This window comes from Chaetodon auriga, chromosome 18 (genome assembly GCF_051107435.1).
Source record: "Chaetodon auriga isolate fChaAug3 chromosome 18, fChaAug3.hap1, whole genome shotgun sequence".
Lineage (NCBI taxonomy): Eukaryota > Metazoa > Chordata > Actinopteri > Chaetodontiformes > Chaetodontidae > Chaetodon > Chaetodon auriga.
The window spans coordinates 15157151-15184208 of NC_135091.1; the positions used below are offsets into that span (position 1 = coordinate 15157151).

Genomic DNA, 27058 nt, shown 5'->3' on the forward strand with positions numbered 1-27058 from the left:
AACCACCTAAAGCCGTGATGCGTGTACTGCCGCGTTGATTAATTCATGTTGGCAGTAGAAATACCTGCAGCACAATGACCGGGGTCATTCATTGTATTTAGTAATTACTGCACGACATCTGGCAACAAATAATAATGAAAACAGGCCGAGCGTTTGCTGAAATGCGCTCTTGCTGTCTGTGAGGGGGGTCCAGCTGTTGCCATTGATACGCTGTGAATGATGAAAAATTGTAAGTTGTCACATTCACTTAAAATGGGTGTCAGTGGGTCACCTACATATCGAAATAGGACCACTGGTGACTAGTGCATAGGATTACGAAAAAAAACAAGGCGACGTCACTCGTGCTGCTGCCTCCGCTCAAACGAAAAACCCTGCTTACTTAACCTCTCCTTACATCATTACAGTTCATTGGAGTGGACTCAGAAGTCAGGCGATTGGCGCTCATATCCGCAGCCAAGGAAATGAACAGTGAAAATCAGAGAGAAGTAAACTCCTGCTTGGACACACATGAAGGGCAATGTCCCGCCTCGGTCTCCGTGCGGCTTGTATATTTTATGTGTTGCAGTTTGGCTGTTTCTTGTACTCAAAGACACACAGACATTTGGCTGCGATAAAACTGACCATAATGTTAATAAGACGGCGGCTGAAGGTGGCATTGTAAAGATAGCTTTTGTCATTGCTCGGCGCCTGTGGGCCTCGGTGTAATTTTATAGCTTTCCCGAGTAGACATTTCTATTTCTCAGCATTTGCAAGATAGGCCTATCCATTCCCCCTCTCCGGACATGAATTCATTACCGCTCGGAAAAGAAGCCTTTTGATTTTATGAGAGAAATCTTTAAACCGTAGTTATGCCAGTCAGTGGTCATTTGACAGCCCGGCTGACACAGAGCCGCTCAGCGTTTGCAGCTTTAGGAGGAGACCCTTGCTTTGTTTTCCTGCTCCTAATCTTAAATTTTGAGACTTCACCCTGACATGAGCAGTCCATTTGAAAATGGCTCCAACAGCCTTTTAGAATGGCGGCAATGTGATGGCAGCCAAGTTTGATTATTAATGGCGGGTCTCTATCTCTCAGGCCCTAATTGGTCTCTGCTGATTGCTGAGCTTTCTGATTAAGATATGCCATTAAAATTGATGTATCATGCTTCCAAGTGCTTTTCACAGTTAGATAGCTCCTTCAATCAATTGATAATTACATAGGTGATTTATTGCTGGGGCTCATTTTGACAAGTTTACTATAATTGGCATGGCAAACTTTGTTCTGTAGGTCCTGCGAGTGTGAGAGAGCAGCTTCTCAGGCAAAATACATCGAAACAGTTTCTTTAATAATGCGTTGATGGCGAAGCAAACCCCCCAAAATCATTTCATGTTCATCCAGACCCTGAAAGAAGACTGATATTTTCATTTCAGATGTTTCCTATCACTTGAAATAAAGGATGTGTCTATTACTTAGAAGTTACTGTGGCAGCTTCTCATTTGGAATATCACTCAGTAGTGACTTTTCAGAGACAAACTGCATGTTTGTCGTTACTGATTTGCTAGTAGTTAATTAGAGGAAGAGGAGCAAATATAAATCTATAGGGAGAAGTCAATGAGGTAGTTAATGATTTTGCTTTGTGCGGAGTTAATGGAAACATCTCTAATTTCATGGCAAAGTAAACATATTTCCTTCGGGGTTTCAACTCATTTTCTAGTAGAGACAAAAAAAAAAAAAAAAAGGAGGACAGAGAAATTTCAGTTTTTGTTTACACACCAGAGCACCAAACAGTGTTCCAGCTCAGTTTCATAACTCTCTGAACTTCCGTCACATTCAACCCGTGCTCTGCTGCGTATTTATGTCGAGCACTGCGTCATTAGAAGTTCTCAGTGTTTTTGTAGTTTTAATGATCGTACTTTGTCATATGATAAAGCGAGGTGGCAGCAGTACATAATGTATTTAGGGGTAATAATCATTACAACTTGTTGAAATATTTCTAATATATGCACAGTTGTACACTGACTTTTAATGAAATTTCACTTAGTATTATTTTGGCACCGTTACATAAACAGCCATATGTCAGAAGTTTTTTTTCGACTCGCTCTCCCTGCAGCAGCAGACGCCTTTTAGCTCCATAAACTGATGGCGGAAAGAATTGGTTTTATATCAGCGGGCTACTGTCTTTTATCATCCTCTCGAGGAATATTTGGCAAGGTAGCTGTTTCCATTCTTGCACAATCATCACAATGGAAATCAGACTTCCCCCCCCCTTTTTTTGAGGTACAAAGAAACATCCCTTCATCCACCACTTTTCATCTGAAAACGAAAAATGCAGTCAAAATCACGCTCTGCAGACTATTAAGTCAGATGTGATGTACTCTGTGTGACTTGGAGGTAGAGTCAGCAAACTATGATGAATGAGCATTCAATAACATTTCACTTTTTTGGAGAGGTTTTCCTGTCTGCTGTACCTCAGACACACTGTACTACTCTGCAGCCCATCCTGACAACTATCAGTGTATTGCTTTGAAGAAGAGCAGACACTTTTCATTCGTTTTTTTTTTTTTTTTTTTAATATTTTTTGGCAGCTTGCCTTGGAGGAGAGGAGAGCAAAGAGACATACCCGTGCGTGATAAAAACTTGCAAACACAAATGGTCAGTGCCTTGCTCAGAGACATTAAGTTTTCATGTAGTCATACGCGGGGCGTGCGAAAGGAAGAAAAATTCCTCGCATGCATTCTCTGCCTGCTGCATTTCATCACGTCGGAACAACTGTCCCAGAGGTTATTTTTATTCTGATGAAGTGGATCTAATTTACCTTTTTTTTTGTTCTCCCTCAAGCTGCCTCATCTACTCCTACTTCTGTATAAGTTCTTACATTTCCCAGAATGACTTTCAAGAGCCCCCAGAATGTGGTGAACGTGGACTGAGAAGTTGAGCTGCGGTGCTGAAGTGCAGCTCGTGTTAGTGAAGGCAGAGCCAGAGGTTTTCCACCTATGAAAAGATAGGATGGGAGTTGAACACGGCTTGCATCTGTACCTGATCTGTGATGGATTTCTGTTTGTTTGATTGTCGAGCATTGAAAGAAAAGCACCTCGCTCCTTGATCGTGAGGGGATTCTGTGAAAACTAGATGTTGCCATTGACTTTGAGGTCATTAGCTGCAGGGGAAATGTGATCAACATGTTGGCCGTGGTACATTTGCAATGAGAGAAAGATGCCACGGGAAACATCAAAATGATTCCCAATTTGTTTCAGACTAAGGATTCGGTCCTTTGTTTGCCACATTGATCTTTATTCCTTTCATTTACTGTGATCAAGTCATAATTCAGACTAATAAAGGATGTCTGCCAGCATTCTTTTTCACTCGTTTTCAACAATAAATTGCCCTTTTACGCTGATTCCAAACAGAAGCAGAGCCTCTTTTCACACAGACACACACAGACACACAGACACACAGACACACACACACACACACACACACACACGCACACACACACACACACAGAGCGAGATGTGGTGACTTCCAAAGGCTGCCACCGCAGAGGAGTCAGATGATCGCTGTTTTTACGAACACCAGTGCTGTTGTTACGCTCGACAATGAGGGCCTTTGAAGTGTCATCTCCCATGCGAACCCTCTCCTACGTCGTCATCTTAAAAGGAGCCGAGCCTTCAGTTTTGCATATAATTGTAGTAATTTTTTATTTTCACACAGGCATTCATTCGCTACCCGTCCCTGAGAGCTTTCCCAGCTGCAACCATATGCCTTCAGTCTGACCTTTTCCACTGCCAAATTATCAAGCGTTGACCTCTAATGTTCTCTCAGGACAGCCGGAGAGTAACGTATGTCTCTGTGGAGTCATTTATCTCCTCTCCAGACCAAAGATTACACTAATAAATCTCCTGATGCAGATTGTTCCACACTTGAATGGGTTGTGAGTTTTTCTTTTTTCTTCACTCTTTTGAGTGAAGAGATGCTGATTTTTCGTCATTAACAGATGGCGAGCGCGAGGATATTAGGGCCAGATTCTTTTTTTTTTTTCCTTCATTTCATTTTCAGTTTTGAAGCCGCACCGTATTCACCAACTGTTATTGTTTCTGCAGGTGTAGACGGCAATACTCAAAAGATCTAATTTGTCTGTGATGAGCATCCCCATCCACCAGAGACCAAAGGTACGGTAAGATATGAAAAGCTCATTATCTTATGTCCCAATAAACATTTTATTATGCCACAGACAAGCCACACAGCGTGAGACAAAAGCACAATAAAGTATGAGTCAGTCATATTCTGTACACTCCTGTTTTCCCATAGAAACTATTTTGGACAATTTCATTTCAGTAATTGTGCTAACGTTATTATTAGAATTCAAAATAATTTATTCATCAAAAGAATGATTCATTGTAATCTAGTATAATCTGACAAATTCCACTTTTCCATTCTTAATGTGCGCCACTTGATCCTTTGATAGCACTTACTGCGCACGTGTGTACATGTTCTGTACTGTTTGGCCTGGTTTACTGGGGGGCTGATTGCCAGGAATGATTTGATATATGGCGTCATTAATTCTGGCTGACTTCCCCGCGTGTCCAGAAAATGAGCTGTGTCTGTCTTTGTTTCTCCTTCCGCAAAGATCTCGTCGTTCTGTCAGCAAGCAAGACCGAGTGGGTCTCCAAGCAATTACGGCGTTAGAGCCTGATCTCGGGTCATTGAGAGATAGGATTACTCCTGGACCGCAGGACCCCAGGAATGTACAGACCCCTCTGGTGGTCTGCTCACCGCTGATGAAATAGAATTGAATTAATGGGGTTGCCCACTGCGAGGACTGATTAGAACGACATACTGCCTTTGATCCCTGAGCGAGGTGACCAGGCGCGGGCGCCACAGGCACATGGGGCGGGGGGGGGTTTGGGCTTTGTGTCTGTGTATTAGTATGTGTGTGTGCGCCCGTCCTGGGTCAGTGCATCACTGATGAACAGGACTCATTATGTGCGCTCTTTGCGAGGGTTCAACCCTCACTGGGGGGCTTCAGGTGTAAAATCATCCGCTGTTTGGTTTGTGTGCTGTGGAAGGCTGCTCATACTGTGGTGCAAGGCCCTGTTCACACATGTGTGGTTAATCCTAAACGGATATTTTCCCTCTTTGTTTATATAAAAATGCTGTCCACATGACCTTCTTTTTATAAAATATCTCTATACACACGAGAACAGAAAAGCGATTCCAGGTGCTCAAACAAGCATGCCGGACCAGAGAAAGTCTATGTCACATACCAGAGAAGAGCATTCTGGGCATGTTCTATTCTGAGCTAATGCTATTTATATAAAGTGTTCCAAAACCAAAGAAAACCGCTAAGTTAAGCTGTAAACTTAAACTTGCAATTAAACCAAGCAGTGCTAAAACAACGTAAACAAACTGGTCCACCGTTGTCACTGTTTGCGTGTGAACCGGAGGCCAAAGCACGGAGGAAAACGCTCATTTTGCAAATGCCAGTGTGAGTGTGGACAGGGCCTAAAGCCGTGGTGGCCCATGCTGTGTTCTTCTTTCACAGTTCTGCAAATTAACTGCAGCGTTGCATACATTTTTAAAGTCTCGCCTGCGCTCATACCTGCAGCTTGTGTTCTGCAGTGTGAACCTCGGTAGTCACATTTCGTGTTGTGCTGTGCGCTGCGGTGCATCATGTGTTGAAGTGAAATAAGACAACTCATAAACCAAGGATTGTTTGTTTACCACTGGTATTTACCACTTTGCTGCCTCAAGTGCAACTTTTTGTGGCAAGTATAGCAGTTGATGAGAACCGCCGGAGCATAATGTTCAGCCTGTGTGCACCAGGGCTTCTCCACCTCAGATTAACGGCTTTAATCCCTTTTACCTTCTAACGCGGTTTGACGACGCTTTGTACGTACTAGTTCTTTGATCATACCCCGGCCTGTAGCCCCCGAGTTTTGAGTATCCACACACTAATCCCTCCACAACAGTAATGCAACAACCAATCCTCCCACTCTGAAACTCAAATTTATGACGGCATAAAATTAGAGGTTTTCAAGTTAACATAATCTGTAATTATAAAGTTATTGTTTTGTCTTTGAAATGTTGCTCTGCATCATAATAAATCCATTATGGAGAGCTTCAGTGGTTATAGCAAAGTGTCTACAGCATGTAATGGCTCAGATTTAGCATTTCTTTGCACTTTCAGTGAACATCACAAGAAAGGTGTTTAAACTTTTAAGGTCCAATATTTGATACCCTGCATTCAGTCTGTCTACCGACTAATCTAAAACATCTACGGGAATATCTTATGGCCACTTTTTACCCGCTGGCTGCAAGGTGTCACCATCCGTCTCCGAGTCCCCATAAAGCTCAGAGTGGTTTGGGGTTTTTCCATTAGTTGGTATGACTGTTCTTACTCCAAACAAACTGCACCACATTTTAGCTTGGAATAGGACACAGACTTGCATTTTCAGGCAGCCCTGGTGTGGTTATTTGTTGCAGAGCCAGCTTTCAATGCTGTTGTTCTCATTTTAACTAAAAAGAGTGTGTGATCCAGAGTTTGTTAAAACCACTCCAGACATTCTTGGACTTGTGGCCTAAATCATCACAGCCGAGTGTGAGAACAAAGAATTAGCATCTTTTTAGTGTAGAAAAATGACAAAATCCAAGAGATCAAACATGCCTCGCTGCCTGCCAAGCCTGCCTCCTGAATTGAAGCCGGAACACAACACAATAAGTTGTTTTTTTTTATTTTTATTTTTTTTACCACATACCTTGGGAAGTAATGGTCATCATCACCCTTGTTTGCCCAGCAGTGTGCTGTTTACGCTGGGCCCCCAGACGGTAAGCTGGAGCTGTCTGCCGGAATCATTCTCAAGGCCACCTCGAGTAATGATAGATGACAAGCTTCTGCGAGGAGAAAAACACGTCTCTTGGTTGCACGCCGAGCCACTCAGACAAAGGTGCCATCAGCTGGCAGCCTACCTGCTGCACGAGTTGGGGAAGGAAGTTGGGAGGGGTGGCGGCGAATAAAAGCCTCAAGGGGACTCTGCAGCACCTAATGAGAAAGAAAGCTACACGTCTCCTGTTAAAAAGTGCAGTAAATTATAGTGAGATGGGGGTAATGCCTCCCCCTTGTCAGTGAATCCTAATAAAACCATCTGGTCGCCTTTTGTAGCTGAACAAGAAGTTCCACTTTTGTGCTAGTCTACAGCGCTAACTTTGACTCTGGACTGAGCATTCAATATTTATTACTTCATTATTAGCTTTATATGCATTATGCAGATCTCCTATCTATAGTCATTATGTGAAGCACCTGTTTGGGAGTGCGTTCAGGAACTGTGGGTGCGGGCCTGCCGTGCCACCAAATGTAAAGTGTCATCTCTTAGCTGTTGATGACTAGAACTGAGGAAGTGTGTGAACATGAATATTCACAGCTAACTTTATGCAAATCTGGCCACTCATTTGGTGATGAGATGCTCTGGAAAAAGCTAGCAAGTGGACCTTGAATTTAGATCTTGATCTCAAATCTGGCCATTAGTTTTCAAGGCACTGTACTAGAGCTGCAAGCAATGATTGTTTTCAGTTAATCAATAATTAATAATCAGTTAATCTGCGCATGATATTCTCATTTAATCACTTGCTTGATTAGTGTAAAAATGGCAGAGAAAACAGTTGGAAAGCATAATTTCCAGTTCCGTAGAATTTAAGGTGTGAGCTCTGTTTTGCCTGTCCAAAATCCAAAGATTGTATTAAACAGAGAAACGCAGCAACCTCTCTCGCTGGAAAAGCTGCAACCAGGGAATGTGTTTGCCTAAGAAATGACTTCAATGATTAATTGATTAGCAAAATAGTTGCAGATTAATTAGAACTGACTAAACATTGCAGCTCTACACTATATCACCAGCCAGAGTTCTGGCCAAGAGCTAATTCTGACATAATAGTTGTATCGGACATTACGAGTGCCTCTAAAGCCATTAAAAATCATCCTGTTTGAAATATGAATATTCATGCAAAATTTTAGGGCAGTCTGAGCTGAGATGTTTCTCTGGACCGACGTGCCTCATGGACCGACTGACAGGGAAACACTCTCATGCCTGTGCCACCATAGCTGGTCAGTTTAGTTTTATCCGCATTGGATTTTGCACACCTGCTGCATTCTACCTCTATTATCATCCATTAACCACGATGTCTATAGCTGTAATTGCAGTTTTCAGTGACATTAATATTTGATAACATGAAATTAATAAATTTGTTTAATATATTTGTTTTGCAGTTTAAGAGTGCATCATCCATTTCGGAAAAAGACAATAATACATAATTACAGGTTGGGCCTATGCACACATGTGCCTCTACCTAATGGACGGTCCTGCTGTGAGGGCGTTGAGACTTTAAAATGCTCTCTCCTGCTATTAGCCGTGGCTTGCGGCCTGGCGTGTGTCATCTCCCACTGCCACATTTATTTTAGATGTAGCAGAAGTAGCCTTATGTAATGTAAATGCTCCTTTTAAGAACCCTGCCTCCACCTACCATCGTTATTAAGACAAGAGGGAGCCTTCGCCTGCTGACAAAGGAGGAAAAAGCCTTGAGAAGGGCATTTATCTGGACACAGCGCAGTGAAGGATTTCGCTGTAGAGACAGAAAATGGTGGGGCTAGTTCTGAGTAAAGGTATGTTCTAAGCAGAAAAGCGATGTCACTAATGATGTGACCTCTGACCTGACGACCATGAGGTGCATGTATGATATTGTCTTTGCTGCTGAGAGCAATCAGGTGTGCAGGAAGGAGGGCGAGGAGAACGCAGGGAGCAAGGTCATGCTTTTCACAAGCCCTCCATTGCTGCCATTCATGGGTTGACCTGCGGCCCTTGCGGCGTGCCGCCGCTTTCCTAATGATAAAAATGGCTTCCTCCTTTCTTTTTTTTCTGTGGATGCACGGGGATCCCATTCACATGGCGTTAGCAGACCATAACAGAGGCGGAACATAAACACACATGCATAAACACAGACCGCCGCTTGGGCTGTCACACATACCCGGTTTTACTCTTGTCACATAAACAGCGAGGCATTGTCTCCTACACGCCCCTGGAGTGATTAAGACATAAAGCACCGCAGGGGGTCAGCCCATGGTCAAAGGTTGCATAGAATTCTAAGAGGCTGGCGCACACAAACACACACACACATACACACAGCGGGGGTTTTAGCATGGCATCTTATCCAGGCCATTGAGGCTAATATCTGTGAATGGGGCATGCTGGCACTTTTAGAAGTGCTATCAGTGTTGTCCCTTTGCCTTAAAGTGCCCTCAGGGACTGCACAGCATAAACGCATCAGAAGGGAGAGAAAAAGTTTGCAACTACTTTATCTGTAGTGTGCTCAGCGAGGAGCAGAGAAGTGGAATAAGGACAATACTCCTACATTTTCAGCCGTTTAGGTTTACCTGTCAGATCTTTTGCTCATAACATAAGACTTGTCTAAATTGTAGTTAAAAAGGTACCAGGCTACCTGCTTTGGCTTCCATAAGGACACCGTCACGTGAAGCCCCTCGAGGCAAATTATGATTCTGGGCTGCACACAGTAAATAAAATTGACTTTACCTGAATTGTATGCTCATGGTGTTTAAATGATGTTTAAATAACTAGTTTCATAGGCTCTTTTGTGCAGCGTTTCAAATAGCACGTTGTAAATTGAATAGGCTTCAAAAAGCTCATTTCGCTCATTACAGCTTCATTATAAGCTTTACAACATGAAAAAAAAAACAGTTTTAACTAGTTTTAGAATGTACCCTGGCCTTTTACTGAAAAGTGCTCAGTGTTTTAAACCTTGTTTGATTCATTTTGTTTAACCAGAAGACCTCACTGAAATTAAAAATCTCTCTCTCTCTCAATAGCGTTGGGCAGCAGTGACATTGAGCTAAAGACGAACAACATATGACAAATCCATCCAAAATAAAAAGCATCAGGCATCTCATATTTCTCTAACGCTGCCAGCTGCAGTTTATCGATAGAACCATGAGCTGAAGAAATAACAGGCCTTACAAAAGCACACCTGCAATGAAAAATCATTAAATTCTACAGTCAGACATTCACAAACAAGCTTTACCGCGCTGTATTCGTTTATTGAAATGCCCTTTTTAAAACATCCCCTTTTGTTCCTGTTTTAAACTGGCAATTCCGCAGAGGGATGCAAGTCAAACACGGTGACACGAGGCAAAGAGAAAGCTGAAAAGTATTTGGCATCGCCAGCTGTCTGTCCATCCATCTATGTATCTGCTAAATCCTGTCAGCCATGGTTTGTGAGCCGAACCTTCATTTCCCCTTTGGTGGAGATGTCCCGCAGCCCGACGCTATCGAGCAGCAGGCCTTGCCATTTCAGGGCATACAGTGTGTCAGTTATGTCAGCTGTCTTACTTAAGAATAGCAACACCTGAGCGTCCGCTTGCCTCCATGCAAGTGATGCCATATTGATTTTTTGCACTGGGTGTGTGTGTGCTCTGGCTATGGAGAGGCCTTTTTGCATGAACATGCTATCAGACCTTTGTGCGTGTCGTTGTAAGATCCCTATCACAGCAGATAAGGTATGTTGTTTCACTTAGTGTCTCGGGCAGCGCTCAACTCAAGCTTGGATAACAATTGTGCTTCAGGAACAGAGTTATAGTTAATTTCATCTTTCATTGTATTATATGACAGTTTTTGTCCTCCTCACACTCTGCAGAAGCTGTCATAAAAAGGCAGCCAGCTTTTTGCTTTTTGGTCTTCCGTTGTTTTTATATCCGGCCAATAACGTGTCGTTTTATTTCACTCTAACCTCCACAATGATGCCGACACGACGCACATATAAAGCAGAGCCCACATGCCGTGTTATTGCAATGCACAACATTCAGATAAAAACCAGGACTTATTGCTGTTCCTTCCTCTTTGTTGCTTGCTGAACTTGACTGAACATTTAGAATTTTTCAGCTGACTCAAGCTGTTTGGTGGGCAAATAATATGATTCCCCCTCCTTCTGCCCTCTGGCTCGAGCTGTTCCTGTCCAGCACCAGTTTAAGAACACGCTGACATTGTGAATAGCCATGGTCCACCCGCTCCGGCCCCTGTCAGATTTACAAAGATATATTTGAAAGGAAGCAATTTCCATGCCTGGTATGAAAACTCCTTTTTAACCTTAATTACATTGCCGCTCTGTAAGGACCAAATGTTCTCTGCTGAAATTAATTTCCCAACAGGGACTCTTATCAAAGAATTCAGATGTACCTTCTTATCATCTGTGGTCAATGGGTCCGCGTGAAAATTTACTCTGCATTAATAGCAAGTATCATCTGCCAAATTTTTATTTGGATATCTCCCTAATGTTGACACAAGCCTTAATGGCCATCTGTAGAGTGCAAGTCATTATGGCACATATCTCTATCCCTACATATGTGCGGGGCGTCTCATATGTTTTATGACATTTTCCACTGCTGTTTGCAAGCGTGACTAAGGTGCCAAGGTTAGCGTGCACGCTTGTTCTGCTCGAGGCAGAGGAAAACTGTATTTTCCACTTAAACAGGGCCGCTGCCGTCATTTATCTGAATGGTTATTGCTGAGGTCTTTCAGCAGAGATGAGAGCTAATACAAACATTAGGTAGTTGAGTAATCACTGGCATGCTACAGGTCATTTGCAGGCACACATTATGCCAAGCTCTTGAAAAAAAAAAAGATTTGTTCTTCAGCTTCTATCTGTCCTTAATGATATAGTCAGGAGGCTCTGTCAGTAATTGCACCTCTTGATCCACAGGTTATGCATTTGGTGCACAAAGACTATTAAAAGGTTCCTTGTGCCGTTTTATGGGTCGGACACATATGTAGTGCAGATGTCAAAGCGATTCTATAGGGGCTCAAGAGAGGTTACCCCTTACTTGTAAAACGTGCATTCCTGCACCATATGTGTTTTTCCTCAACTCTGCCCCCAAAGCGTCTTCCAAATGCCTTGCTTGGGCAAAACAAATCAACTTTCAGTTTTGCTTACTAAAATAATCAAAATTCACAACAGCCTCGCCGCTCGCACAACCCGACAGTCTTTCCCTCCAAGTTGTAAACCGAAAAATGAAAGTGCTGCTTGTAAAATCGATTTTGAGACTGAAGCAGAAATTTGTGTTGATTAAAAAAACAAACAAAAAAAAAAAAACCGACACGACGCTCTAGCACAGACAGCATCAGCAGGAAAACAGGGCAGTGTGCAGCGAGTGCCTAGCTGGGCATGCTGTCTGAAGTGTACTTGAAGTATGAGATGAGCAGGTGTTCTTGGCTTTGGAGAGCGGTTGAAGAAGAAGCCCTCTTCCATACGACTGACCCTCTGTGGCTAGACGAGCTGATGAAAGAAAAACAGGCAAGTCGGCGAACAGCGCGTCACAATGCTGCGCCTCTCTGTGCGGCTGTCTCACAGGTGTTACTGCAGAGATGCCTCCTACAGATATTATTTAAAGTATCGATTTGAGACAGACTGTGGAATTTAAAGCATCCAGGATGCGTTCACCGGAGTCTGTTTCAGGCTTTTTTCCTCTGCCATTTATCTCATCATGTCACTTATGTTTCAACCAGCTGTTTCTGTGTAGAGTTTGGTCCTCTGTATGTCTACCTCTTCTGCTTTTGTCAAACTTACAACCACCCACTGAGATCAGATTAAAGCAGACATGTCGAACACAACGCCGCTGAGTCGCGCGCGCCTGGAGCAAAGCATGCTGGGATGGAGCGACACATACAGTGCGCTGCTCTGTGACAGCTGAATGGGCCGGTGATGTAAGTGGCGCTGTCTCCTGTAATTGCTGTAAATTTGAAGTGGATGTAAGGTTCACGGGCTGCTTTAACCCAGCCATACTATAATATGTTTTTATGAGATTTCCTGTAATCTTGTTTTGCCTGGCATTGTTGCCTCTACTTTCTCTCCATCTTCTGAGTGGCCATGAGGTCCCTCATAACTATGCTGAAAAAGCCTTTTTATGTATTTAAGATTTTGAGATATAGGATGTCGTATATCAGAGCCAATCAAGGCCAAAGTTTTAACGACAATCTGTAAATCCAATCAAATTCTGACCCTTCGTTCATTTCAGCCCACTGTGTCTGCACCAGCCCTCATGTCTCCGGTGTCAGCTGACATCGCCCACAGCTTGTTTTAAAATGCTAACAAGTGTCTAAAATGTCTTCAGAGGGAAACTATTTTGAAGTGGAAAACGAAAGTTTCCCAGCATCCACTCGTAGTGTCTGTAAAGGCACCTTCCCTCGAAGCTGTCGTAGGCTGAGAGCCGAGTTTCTTGGGAACAATACAACTTTTCAGGCAGTGTTGGTATATTTGTAAGCCTGTTTGTTTTACTGCGTTTTAACAATAGAATAATTAGAGTCATTCCAAGGAAAGAAAAATACTGCCTTTTTTCTTCATGTAAAATTCTGTACAGAAGTGTCTGATCGGGACAGAAGTGGTGAAATGAACCAACACATTCAAATTTCTGGATACAGTAAGCCCACTCCTCAACCCCTTGACGTGCTCCCGTTTTTTTCTAAAGTAAATTAACTTGCATGTCTCGCCTCCAAAAAAAAAAAAGAAAAAGTTTGCTTTCCCTTACTTTACTCCAAGTATTATCATTTTTTCTCACCCCCATGGCCAAAACATGCAACAACTTTTTTTGAGGTAGAAGTTAGACTTTCCTATCATCTCTGGGGAATGAAGTTTTTGACATGCCTGGAGTGATTTCAGCAGATCCAAGCGCGGAGCTGACAGGGTCACCAGCATGGGAGCCTCAGCCCCTTCCCCTTCCATTGCCCCCATGCCATCCTCACTTTTTTTTCCTGCCTTCGTTCCCACTCTTCTTTTAAAACTTCAGTTTTTTTTCTTTATCTCTTTACCAATTCAACCACTTCTGGGCTGAGAGGACCTCTTGTTTTGGTTGTGAAAAATCAATATCCATTACAGGAGGGAGGGAGAGAGAGAGAGAGAGAATATGCTCAAGAGGGAAGGAGACAGGCTACTATCCCTGTCAGTCTGACCCTGCCTGACGGCTGTCATCTCCCTTAATTGCTTTGCTAATATCATCCCCACTCAGCCTGGATCTAGGTCAGCAAGGCCCCTCTGCTGGAGCTGACTGGAGGCTGTCCTTCTCCATGATCTCTCCCTCTCTCTGCCTTTTTTTTCCCTGTCCCCTTTAGGCCCATCTCAATTAGAATGAAAACATACAGTAGGAATTTGAGAAAGATGCATTGTTTCTTGTTCCAGCATGACCCGAGTCTGAATTAATCCAATCAGAAGCATTTTTTTTCCCTTCCCGGCAGTAGATAATCATTTATGCACTCTATTCTGGGATTGGAAATAGGCTCGCCTGAATTAACCTTTATATTTCCCTCAGGTGATGCAGGATCTGCTTTTTCTTGTCTACCATCTTTCGGCTGCTTGCACCTCTAGGTCAGACTGCAAAGTTTCTTAGTAACTGAGAGGCTTACCCGTCAGTAACTTCAGCAAATAACCTGTTTGCTGTTAGTCTTGTATGTTAGTTTTGATAAAAAAGTAGAATCATTCATTTCTGTTGGATACAGCTTGGTGGTTTCATCAAAAGAAGGCTTAGTAAGGCAGAATTGACCATAAATATAATGCAGTTGACACTATAAGAATGAACTTTAACTGCTGTTACTACGCAGGGTAAAATTGTGTTCGGAAAATTTCAGTCCGCAGTCAGTAACTTGTATGCACAACCATTTATTCAGAGGTAATAAAATAAATTGCCTGTTTGGTGGCCAAGGATGGTCAGCATGATATGTCAGAAATGTAGAATCAGCAGCAGCCCTGTTTCATTGCTGTTCCTTTTCCAAAGTGGTGTGTTATTAGTGTAGATGTATGGAAACCGTTTGAACAATGAGAGGTCTGAGAGAGACTTCTATCACTGTTGTGTCAGTCAATCTTAAATACAACCCAAGGGGGTTTGTTTTCATTTCATTTTGGTCTGTGCACCCCCCCCCCCCCCCCCCCCCCCCAAAAGAAAAAAAAAAAAAAAAAATCTCTTTTCTCCTCAACTCATATAAAGCAGCTTAATGAAATCTGGAACGCTAACTGCATCCTAGTTATTGTTCCAAACACACCGTGGTGGTCTGCCTCAAATCAGTCAATGCTTCAGTTATTTTTATTTTTATTATTATTATTTTTTTTTTTTACTATCAAGTAGGTTTGCATAACAGAACATTTTCTCAGATGAAACTTAATTTTCCCTTGCAGCTTTACTTGGCAAACTGTCTGCTGGCTGAAGAAAGTAGGCACAGTGGAGTCGGTGTTTCTGGGGAGAGGGAGAATATTATGGGAGTGTTGGGGATGAAGCACAGAGCAGCTGTTTTCTGCCTCAGGGAAAATAGCAATATTCTCAATGTGATTTTGCGAGTCTGTTATGGTTCAAGGCGTTTTTTCCATTTGTCCAGAGTGCATACCTGTTTCACCTCTACACATAGTTTAAATTGCACTGAACCTTATTTATTTACAATTGTGTTATGATATAAGACTTAATACTGCAGTAAGACAGCAGTAGTGGGATCTTGAATAGATGGGAACAGATCTAAGAAATTGCCCAGCAACCTTGCATCCAACCTCCATACTGTCGCACTTGAACACAACAAACACACAAATTAATAATGGAGAGATTCATAGGAGACGGCAACAATTCTTGTCGTTGGAGCATTTGAAAGCTCGGTCCTCTGGCTGCAGCTTCTCCGTTGTTTACATCCACAGTCGTGGCTGCAGGCAGCCATTTTAAACAAGGTAGCAAAGCACGGACGAGGGACAGGGGGCTAGTAATTGTGTCAGAGGCAGGGCTCTGAGCCAGGAACTGTCAAGACCTCATACTTTCCCCTGCTCCTGGTTTAATGGAGCATGTGAGGGCCAAGGTGTGCTGCCTCGGCCCCTGCCTAGGCTCTGTTCAAATGGCCTCCCGTCCGCCTCTGATAGGCACAGTGGAACAATAAGCCTAAGGTGGAGCAGCTGTAGAAAGCATTAGTGTAAGACCCTTCCTGCAGGTTGCTGTTTGAGCCTTGCTGCCCTCCGTTTGCTTCCACAATAAGACGCCGCTTTTCATGAACTAGAACAATCGCAGTAACCCCTTTTTGTGCCTCAAGTTGTGTCGTTGAAATTCAGTCTGAATTTACAACTCCTACATGGGTGTAGCATTCGCACCTTCAGGTGTAAATGAGCATTTGGAAGTTATAGCTAACAGTCTGCTGATCCCTCCCAGTGAGACCAGGCAAAGGTTTTTTACAACATCTCCATCCACTGGTGGGCTGTAATCTTGTGTGTCTGTTGGCTTTCAGTCGTAGATTCCAAATGCAGTCGAAACGAAGCTTCCCTTCATGGTAAGGAGTGAAAGTCCAGCTGTCACCCAAACTGTTTGGTTTGGAGGATCTTGGGAAATGAATAGAAGCAGACCCTCTGGGTAGCACAAGGCCTGTTGTTTTGGAACTGCTATTGGCGGGAATAATGCCCAGATTTCACAGATCTGTGGTATCACTGTTCAGACCACATCCAGGCTTGGTACTAATGAGCTTTTGACTCAGAAAGACATTTCTCATTCACAGTTTCTCTGCTTGCTCTACGCCTGCTCTTTCTCCAAACCTGCTTTCTTTCACTGAATTTCATTATTGTTCACTGCGCGCTCCACTGCTCTTGTGATATCGGAATCTAGACTTCATTACAAATACCAGGTTTATTATCTATTTAAACATGCTGAACTATGATACCTCTTCAAGCAAGTCAAAGCGTGAAGCGTTTGAAGAGCTTCCTATCTATGTCAGTCCAGGGACATTGCAGCTGGTGGTGTGTCCTTCTATGTGGACTCTGTTAAAAAAGGTTAGCTTGTGGTTTTGTTCAAGCACAATGAAATGCTACACATTCAGTCAAACTACTGAACAGAACTGGTGTTAAAGTGCCTCTCCTGGCATTGAGTAAAACTCTGAAAACTCAAACAAAAAAAAAAAAAAAAATTTCCATGAAAAAACATCTCGTCGTGCACATTTGCTTCGATGTAACTCTTCTCCTTCGCCTCAGTGTCGCGTGAGTCCATCTAAGGATTCCCCGCCTTTGTCTCCACCCGCCCCTCTGCCACTCACCTGCAGCTTCAACTCTGCTCATCAAACACACAACCCTCATCAGCAGCTTAACTAACTGACAAACTGCCCGGAGTAACGTCTGCTCTGACTTTCTTCGTCAACACCCTCAGGCCATATAAAACAGCCTGTCAGGTATTTGAATCATCATTTAACTTGGCAGGCTAACATTGGCTAGCATTATCTAGCACGCTGCAGATGTGTTTGGACACAGTCAATGGATACGCCACAAGAAAAATTGACTTGCCGACGCGGTGGCTCGTACTCGCTGTGTCCCCAGGGTCGACGGATGGAACGGCGTCACATTTCAGTATGAATTTTGTGGCAAAATCCATCTGTTTTTGAGTCAAATTTCAAACCGTGCTCTGGAAAAAGGCTGCTCCAGGCTACAGTTTGGCTGCACTGCATCACTGCATCACCACATCACTGCATAGACCCTTAAACTGCACACCTCAGACCGAGTCCTTTTAATGCATAAGACAAACTGTCAGTCTATGTGGCTTTGCCTGTTAAGTGATGTGTTATTTGTTTAAGAACCCCTCCAGACGTGTTTTAAGATGTAAATCAAATACTCTACTTTGAATAATAATTTGTGTCTGATAACAAACCCAAAAAAGTTCAACTCTCTTGTTAAAATCATTAAAACGACATCTACTCCCTCATTTAGAATTCCAGAATCTATGAATATGTAATTATTTTTCATTTCTGAAGTTTAACTGTTGGACACAAGATGTCTCCTGCTTCGCTGTAAAGTCCATTCTCAGTGTATGTGCGCTAGAGGCTTCATGTTTCCGCATCACACTCGTTCAAGTTGAATGTTGGGCCGTTTGATGTCACAAATTAGGCTTCTGGGCCCTCCCCTTGAAATTGGATTTTCAATGAGCATGCAAGTGTCAAACAGCTTTAAATTGTCAGACTCTGCACATACATCATTCTGCACAGTGAAGCTCAAACATTCAACTGTAGGAACAAAAAGGAAGATACATTTTTGAGTAGAGGGGGACTTTAATTATTGATAAATAATGATCTGGCCAAAGCTGGAGACTTGAATGCTTTTGCCTTTAGGTCAAGTCTTGCATGCAGTCGGATCAAGTAAAGCAAGTGTCACAGCAGTTCAGTTTAAATCGAGTCTCAAGTCCTAATTTTCATCTGAAGTCTGCAGCTCTGGTATTGAGCAAAGTAATCTTTCGCAGCAGAAATAAAACAGTAATGAAAGTTGTCTTACCGAGACAGTCTTGCACCCAGAAGAGCGCAGACAGCAGAAGTCCAGGAAATTGTGCAGGTGCTTCCAGCACATTGTTTTATCACTGTCTACTCTGTGACCAGCCAGCACGCGGGCTCGGCTCGACTCAGCGCGGCTGTGGTCTCACGTTGATTAGCCAAAGCGTGTCTGGTGGCAGCACTTTCGCCAGTCACTTTCTCGCTGGAGCACCATCTGCAGTTTGCTACCTCCATGTTTTCCTCACACTCCCAGTACTATTCAGATGTGAATGCCAAAACAATCAGATAGAAAGACATTGACATAAACACTCTGAGGGTGAATTTGTGAGTCAGATTTCCCCCTTTGCTACCCTGCATCCTGGTAAACAGATTTTGAAGATGAGCTTGTTGAGTGGCGTCTTCTTCACTATGCAAGGCCGCAGCCTCACGGGGGAAAATAAGCGGCAGTTTCTGGGAGGGAAGATGATGACAAGGCTATATTAGGATGATCTTTCCATTGCTTTTCAAATAGCTTCATTTATTTTTTTTGAGCCTGGATTTGTCTGTGGGTAGTATATATATGTACCTGTAGCAAACTGCCAGTTATCACATTTGACATCGCCAATTGACTCCCATCAGTCTGCAGATTGGAGTCGCTTCACCAGCAGACGTGTGGGAATAAAACAGGCATATTTGTCCTGCAAAGAACACAAACCCAACAACACCTTTTTCAAGATTTTGTGCTTGTTCAGGCAATTCTGCATTTCCTGGCTCAAACTCAGGGCCATGTTGTGCTCAAAAGCACTCAAAGCACGAGGCAAAATGAAATAGCTTCAATCATACCTTGATCATTTTATATTGAGAGCTGTAGGGAAACAGTAGATAGAATGGAGTGGTTCACCTGAAATCAGTCCTGACACACACAGTGACATCAGCATTACCCTTCATCATCTCTGGGTCTTTATTTGAACAGGAGAATAAATTCAGAGTTGGTTTCACTGCTGGCAGGGCTGCCTGCGTGGCATAAACCCTCTTGAACTATTGTAATAATCCACAAAACATCGCACAGCCGGAGGTGAGATGCTATCTAGTTCATGCTGGATAATGGACACAAAAATGGTTTCACTCAGGACATCAAACTGTTCAGTCATCTTGAAGGATGATGGCTGGCATGCAGGCCGTTGTCTGAAAAATAAGGATTAAAAAATGTTCAGTCCTTCTGTTCTGTGAGTCAGGAATAACAATGGGCTTTGTTGTTTCCTCATTTATAAGATCATCTGAGGAAAAAGAAGTGACTCAGAATTTGTTTTTGTTTTAATGCTCTAATACATTTTAGCCATGTGAGCAGTGTTGCTCTGAGGATGTGTCTGAGTGTTGCTCAGTCGGTCCAGACTGCAGGACATCCAGAGGATGAAGTCCACTGATTTTCATGATCCCTTTCCTTTCTCGTAGTACCGCCATTAGGTTGACTTTTTTAGTTTATAGTAAAATGTCTCAAGAACTGTTGCATGGATGGAACTCTGGGACGAATATTCCCAGATGACGACTCCCAGTGACTTGCGCCACCAGCAGGTCAAAATACTTGATTATTCAGTGACGTATAGGCTATGAGATGAATTGGCACAAGTTTTGCAACAGACTTTCATGTTCCTCACATCACTTATTTTAATAACTTCCCTTGACTTTCCATCTAGCGCCACAAGCAGGTCAGCGTTTGTGTTTGGTTTCCGACCAAAATTGCAACTTGCAAAAAATCCTGACATTCCCATCAGCCTCAATAGTACTATATATTTAGTACTAATTAGCAAATGTTACATGCTACCATGCTAAACTAATTTGTTAAACATGGTGAACATGACTTGCTAAACATCAGCCTGTTAACCTTGTTATTGTAAGCATGTTAGCCGGTTGATGTCAGCATTTAACTCAAAGCCCTGTTACGCCTAATCGCAGCCTCACAGCTGCCAACACGGCTGTAGACTGTTAATCTTGTCGACTTATCAGTCATAGTTTAGTTCCAGCTTCAAATATTGACTTCCAGCTATGCTTCACAAGGTATTTTCTGAGTTTTTTTAGTTTCTTTTCTGCACCGTTTACTAAAATATTGAGGTATTTCCCTTGAAAATAAAAACGCCAATAACTGGTGTGTAGACTGAATACGGCATTAAGAGAAGATATAAGACCACGAGTATATCAGCATTCAACATCTCACGTCTGATCACAGAAATGGTTTGTCGAGTGATTCTGCTTTTGTTTAAATCGTTTCATCCTCACCTTGCATCTCTCGTATTCGATTTACTGTTCCCGTTAAATATTGTCACAAAAGCACACCCATGCCGTGACCCCTAATTTTTACATTTTCAATGTCACTTGCAACCCGGACAGAGAGCTTGAGTGAATGTGATATTTAATAAATGAACAACAGCAGAGTTCTTTCTCCAAAGTCTTCAGGTCATGTCAGATAGATGTGTCTCAAATTATATTTTATGATTGAGCTAATTGAAGTGGCCAGTCATTTTTTATGTCTGTGGCAGGCGGCTTTACAACCTCCTTTGAGGCGAATGGGGGGAGAGTCACATCGTGGACAAGGACAAGCAGCTTCCCTCATTACTCAAGTCCTCACCATAATCTCATTTTCTACCTGCGACCAGTCAAACAACCTTTAGATTCAGTTAAGTTTCAGGTCTCCATGGCAGTTTTCAATAAGTTAGGGGCGGAGAATGAAGATATTACATTTCTGTGTCTGATTAACCTCAAGGTTGAATCAAAAGCCATGCCATTTACTGCTGTTTAAAAGCTTGGGTCTGTATCCACTCTTCCATAGATTTGAGATAAATACTAGATAAAGGATACACAAAGAGGAAAGCAAGCCAGGAACTCTCGCTGCTTATATTGAGTGACTCCTCTAAAATGTGTTTGTTTATTACATAATTAATTACCACCCTCGCATTATGGCATGTCTCGGCAAGAGTGGTCCATAGACTTGTCTGGTCTCGCTTTGAGCCGTTGCGTTGCTTTAGTTTCCCCATGGTTGTGATTTGATATGAGATTCACTAGACAATTTCCAGTTTATTACTGCTGTGTCTGGGTAGTCCCTGATAAGATTAACCAATGTCTATGAATCATTGCTGGAGAGTGTTTGAGGCTCCGGTCAGCGGCTGAACGTGTGTATCCAGGACTGTTCACCGGAGCAGTACAGCGCCCCAGTGATATGAGCAGCGCTTTACAGAAACTGCCCCAGACCACTGATCCAGGACTGCTGTGATGACGTTGTGTTTCTTTTCTGGTAGTGGCTGAGGTTTGGATTGAGTGCATGGGTGTGGTGATCCTTGATCTGTGGAGAAGGCAGTGATGCGCCAGTGGGGAAAACACTCTCCAGCCCCCAAACCCAATTTCCACTGAAAGATTGAGGGGGCTAACGTGCTCCGGGCATGGCGCTGAACTCTCTCTCTCTCTCTTTTCTCGCCTTGTCTTTTAATCGCATCAGGCTTTTAATTATTTCATGAACAAGTCTCAGACCCTTTTTTTAACCTTTCATGAAGAGCGGGGAGATAAGAGAGCTGTGATTGCCTCTTTGGTCCCCAGAATCTGGGCGGTATGCTGCTTTTTTTTTTTTGGGCAGACTTTTGTTTTACCATAACACTTCTGGTAATTGTGCGAAGGGAAGTGTTGACTTTGACCGATGGCTTATGCCTCCACGGCACGCGCACATACGCGCACACATACACAGGTGCATCCACACGCACAAAGAGTTGATGAATTATGTATTAGTGCGCTGGAAACAAACTAATCAATATAAAATGTCTAGCTTCAATATTGACCAGAAGTGTGTTACACGTTGGCCACGAGGAAGAAATCGCATTGCACTGAGGTCCACAGTCTGTGTTATTGATGGCTAAGTGCGCTGCATACAAACCTGTTTCCTCAGCAAACAGAAGAGTGCATGTGCACACCTGCAGGGAGTTTAGTATTTGTTCATCATTAGTTATCTCACACCGAAGCTCAGGTGAGTTACCTTAATCCACCTATATATTGATGGACGGATGGACAGATATCAGGTCTCTGTCCCTGTTTACATCATGCTTGTCTTGTCTCTGTCAGCTCGGCTTTGCAGACCTAATCCAGACAGGGGAAAGCGTTGTACATGCAGTCTGTGTGGGCTGTTGCCTGTGATACAGATAAACTGTCTGAAATCAATAAGCTTCTGCGCCACTCTGCCCGTGCGCACTTCCGTACGTTTTACCTTCAAAAGGTCAGAGGCGGCCCAGTCTTTTAATGCTACATTGTTTAGTGCGTGTCATGTCCAGCTCTAATGAATCTGCGCTTGGTTGGAAACACCTCGACGCCCCCACCAGCAGCAGCAGCCGTGCTTCTACTTCTTGATTTGCTCTGAGATTTCTTAGAAGATGGATGGTTCTAACGTCCTTGACTGGTTTGCAATATGCGCTGCCATACCCTCCCTCCATCCTGCATTTTGAATCACTGTTCTCCGTGTGATGGCAGGCAATTACTGGAGATTGTTTTTCTTTTGTTGTACACGCTGGTCGGCACAGTGCCCCTTTTCTTCTTGGAAAGCAGTGTCCTGTTTTTCTACTTGACAGATGCACAAAGCTTGAAGATCGGCACGCTTTGACTTGGCAAGCACAAAGATTGATAGGTGGTTTATGAGTAAATACAGTCAAACGCGTTGGCAGTTGCATGAAATGACTTGTCTTTGCTGTGTATAATCTTCAAACATTCTGAAAGAATAATTATTGTTTATGTTGATGGTTTGGTGTGGAACGCCGAGATCTTCCGAGCCTGAAGAAACCAAAATAATTTCACTACGCACCGTTCTTGTTTTCAGCTGCTGTATTGTTGTGGTTTATTTGCTCTAAGAAGGTATTAATGGTGCAATTTCACTTATCCGGAATGTTTCAGCCAATTATGCAGGTTATTCAGATTTGATAAGAACCTTTAATTAAAAAGAACTTTAGTCTTTGTGGAAAAAATAATTAAACTAGACTTGAATCCAAACAAACAATGATGAGTTTAATCTGCAGCTTGCTCTCTCTCTCAGGTTTAAGATATTTCCTAATTATAATCATATCATTTTGCAATAAAAAGAGGCTGCAGTTTTGGCACTTGCGCGTCCCCTGGTAGCGTCCCCTGGTAGCGTCCCCTGGTAGCGTCCCCCAGTTTCATCTTATTAAATCAAGAGATATAAAGAGTGGAGAATGTGAGAGAGATGATGTATAGCTGTAATGACTGATGGCAGAATAAGAGGTATGGATAGCTGGAGGAGAATGACCTTGCTGCCAAACATTCATATCTGAAGATGTGGGAAATAATCAGCGTCGGCTCCCGGCGTTCAGTGGCGGCGTGCCCCTGATGACTGCGCAGCAAACAATGAGCTCCTCCGACACGGGGGAGCATGTTAGAGAGATGTGCTTCAGTTTCTTCTCTTTTTGGTGTGCTTTTTCTTTTTCTTTTCTTTCTTCAGTACATCCCAGAGCCTGCGAGGCTTCGCCAGGCGAAGGGGTCGCTCATTAAAAATGGCCACCTCTCCACCACCAAAAAAAACATCCCAGACTAAAGCCGCTCCTGTGATGTCTGTTTACTGTAATAAACCACTAGGCTTTTGCACTAATGTTATTTGTGCTCGGTTTGGAAGGGGAAAAAAAAATCAATATCAAAGGTTCGTACTCTGTTGAAAAAGCACCGCATGTCGCCGAGCGGTGAAGCCCAAAAGTTCCAGCAGCAATCAGCAGGAAAACACCAACCAATCGCCTTCAGTCTCTCTGGCCTATTGATATTTATTTGGCTCATAGCAAGTGTGATTTTGTTTGATATTTAAAAAGCGTGGATATAGGACATTAACAGCGGGAATATAGACGTCATGGCGCTCCGCAGTGTTAGTAGTCACCCCAACAGTCTCTGTGACATTCAGCAGTTGGAAATGACATTTGTGACATTCACTGAGTGTAATATATTCACCTCGGTTGGCTCATCTAGCCCCTCACCAGAGCAGACAGCTGCTATAAAGGCTATGTGCACTAAGTGTCCTCACACTGTCAACAACTTGGTGTGAGCGGGCTGCATGATTTTATCACCCAGAATGGAGCGAAGCACCAGTGATACTGTGCTCATGCTTTATTCACAACGCGTGCTATATGGGGTGTCTTTTTTTTGTTTTTTTTATCTCATATTTCTACATAATATACACAAAGTATTTGCACATTGTCACATTTGTGTGGCGTTTTTCCTTCATTTTTATTGCGAGGCATCACGCTAGACCTGCTTTAAGGCACACCGGAATGCGGCGAAGACATGGCAGTAGGCTATTACTTCCTGACATATTGCAATGCACGTCATTTAACATTTCATTCAAATGATGGACAGGGACGCGTTACCGCATTCAGCTTGTCACAAAGAGCGTTCTTTTAATATCTTCTGTTCCTCACGCTGTATTAGATGACAAAATGGCAACCGCTGCCATTCTCGCAGTGCTGATGTGGAAGCCTGATACCACAAGTTTTATTTACTGGCAGCGTGCCGCACATTCACCCCCCCCCCCCACAGCTGCGGGAGAGGAAAGCAGCCGCTCACCTTCAGGTGCAGAGATGTACTGGATTCTGACCGCTGCTGCGTAGCTTTCAGGAACACATGCTTAAATGGTCGTGTCAGTGGTTTGGCCGTTTTAGATCATTAGCTCCAAATCACAGGAAAACTTAGCACACTTCAGGTTTTTGGATTGATTTCCCTCCTTCTGGGGAATCATTGTTTTCCATCTATTTCAAATTTCTAAATCAACTCGCGAGACTTAAACTTTGCTTAGAATAAGTAATCCATCAGAGTGAGCATTTCATTGCCTTTAGTTTTCATCAGTTACAACCTCACTGGCTCTGCCCTACTCCTTCATTTATTACTTCCTCTCAGCTATGCCTCAGGACTCTTATCCATTCATAGATTCCCCTGCTTTGCTCTATTATTCTATCAGTCTCAAAATCTGAGATCCTTAAGCTGCCATTCCTCTCACTTACTTAGACGGGGAGCCAATTCTCTTTATTACTTGGCTGCATGTTTAATGCACTGCTTCCTGGTGCTGACACTCATGCCAACATCCAGCCACCACCTTCTCCGCTACGATCACCAACAGTGTGGCAGTGGTCAGCGGCTTATGCTGATGCTCACGCAGTGTCCATAGATGGAGTCTGTGTGATGTGTCGTCTGTTCAACACCAGCCTTTTTAATGTTCAACTGCGATTCCAGAAAAGTTGGGACACTAATTGTGCTAAACGGTTTTACAAAGTGCTCCAGAGCCAATGTAATAACTGTGGTGAATTCGCTCCATCCTCACTTGTGAACGATTGAGCCTTTCAATGATGTCCCTTTCATGCCTAATCATGACACTATCAACCGTGACCAACGAACCTGTTTACCTGTGGATGTTCCAAACAGGTGTTTTTGGAGTATTCCACAACTTTCCCAGTCTTTAGTTGCTCCTGTCCCAACTTGAAACATGTCAGAATAAGCATATATTTGCAAAAATCAATGAAGCTGATGACATAAAACATGAAATATATTCTCTGTGTCTCTTCTCTATGTTGTACACAGCATCCCAAGTTTTTTGCAATCAGAGTTGTAAGAAAAAAAAACAAATTCTGGTATTTGTCAGTGTCCAACGGTTGGTTCCCGTCTGGGTTTGATTTTCTGTCACCAGATTTCATGAATGCAGTGTGTCTTTAGCAGCCAAATCTTCAATGTCAGATGTTGTGTGTCCTTGTCCGCACACCAACAAGGAGAGTTTTCAAAAATGGTCCCCGGTCTCAACTGCATTATCACACAACAATAGCATAGCTTTGACCAAAAAAAAAAAAAAAAAACACCCAAAAAGAAAAGAAAGAAAGGTGTTCACCATGATGGATGACCCATCTGAAGTGAGGTTCAGGGCTCTGCTATTAGATTTTCCTCGTGAATGGAAGATAGAGAATCTCTGGGAAGGTGTGATGTGTAGAGTGCTGAGCAATAATGTTGTTTATAGAGGAGGGCGATCTTTTTACCACCATGTGTCAGATAATTGGGCTAACAGGCTACCTTTTTAGCTAAAAAAGCCAGCACATTCATACACATGCACCCATTGTTCTATGCTGTATTTCTTGTATAAACTGCAAAAGGGGACTGGAATCTGAAGTGCGGGCACAAGAAACAAAGAGGAAAGAAAATAGATGGGACTTGTAGGGGGATGCTGAGAGATGATTCAGCCCTTCAGGACGTCTGATGAGAGATAATACAGTGTTTTCCTCTCCACTGCCAACAACTGCTGCTGCTGCTGCTGCAGATCCCCTGCCGCGCCTGAAGGACGTCGGAGCACCCTGCGATGTCCACCCTCTCCTCCACGATCACCCTGTAATTAGCAAACTCCCGCATTTAATCAGCGCAGTGATAGCTGCTGAGACCTGGAAGAGTAGAAAAAAAAAAAAAAAGATGTAGGGAGAAGGTGAAGATAGGAATTTTCCTCCGCTCTCCATTGTGCCACTGTAGAGCCGTGATTGACTTGGCAAAGGCTAAATCAGGGCTTGCCAGGCTACTGCATTAGACTAGATTGACAGAGAGCGAGTATGAGTAAGAAAAAGAGAAACCAGTAGAGCTCGATTGCGCTCGCAGCTCAAGAGAGAGCGGCCTATTGTATTTACAAGCCAAGCGTGCATGTGTGCGCTCTCCTCTCCCCTCCATCCTGCTCCTCCACTAGAGGATTGAGAAGGCGTGTAGCGCGGCGTCCGCAGAGGGTTCTCAACACCGTCGTGCATTTTACCGC

The 27058-nt window shown here is 43.2% G+C and overlaps 1 protein-coding gene across 3 annotated transcripts in view; it reads left to right on the forward strand.

Moving 5' to 3' along the window:
• klhl29 (kelch like family member 29) overlaps positions 1 to 27058 on the forward strand; it is a 194260-nt gene that overhangs the window by 7260 nt on the left and 159942 nt on the right. For 2 of the 3 annotated variants that reach the window (XM_076755522.1, XM_076755521.1), the window contains exon 2: positions 4078 to 4146. The exons of the other annotated variant lie outside the window; for it this stretch is intronic. The gene's annotated coding sequence lies outside the window, so the exon portion shown is untranslated. The remainder of the gene's footprint in view (positions 1 to 4077; positions 4147 to 27058) is intronic. 3 annotated transcript variants of the gene reach the window in all.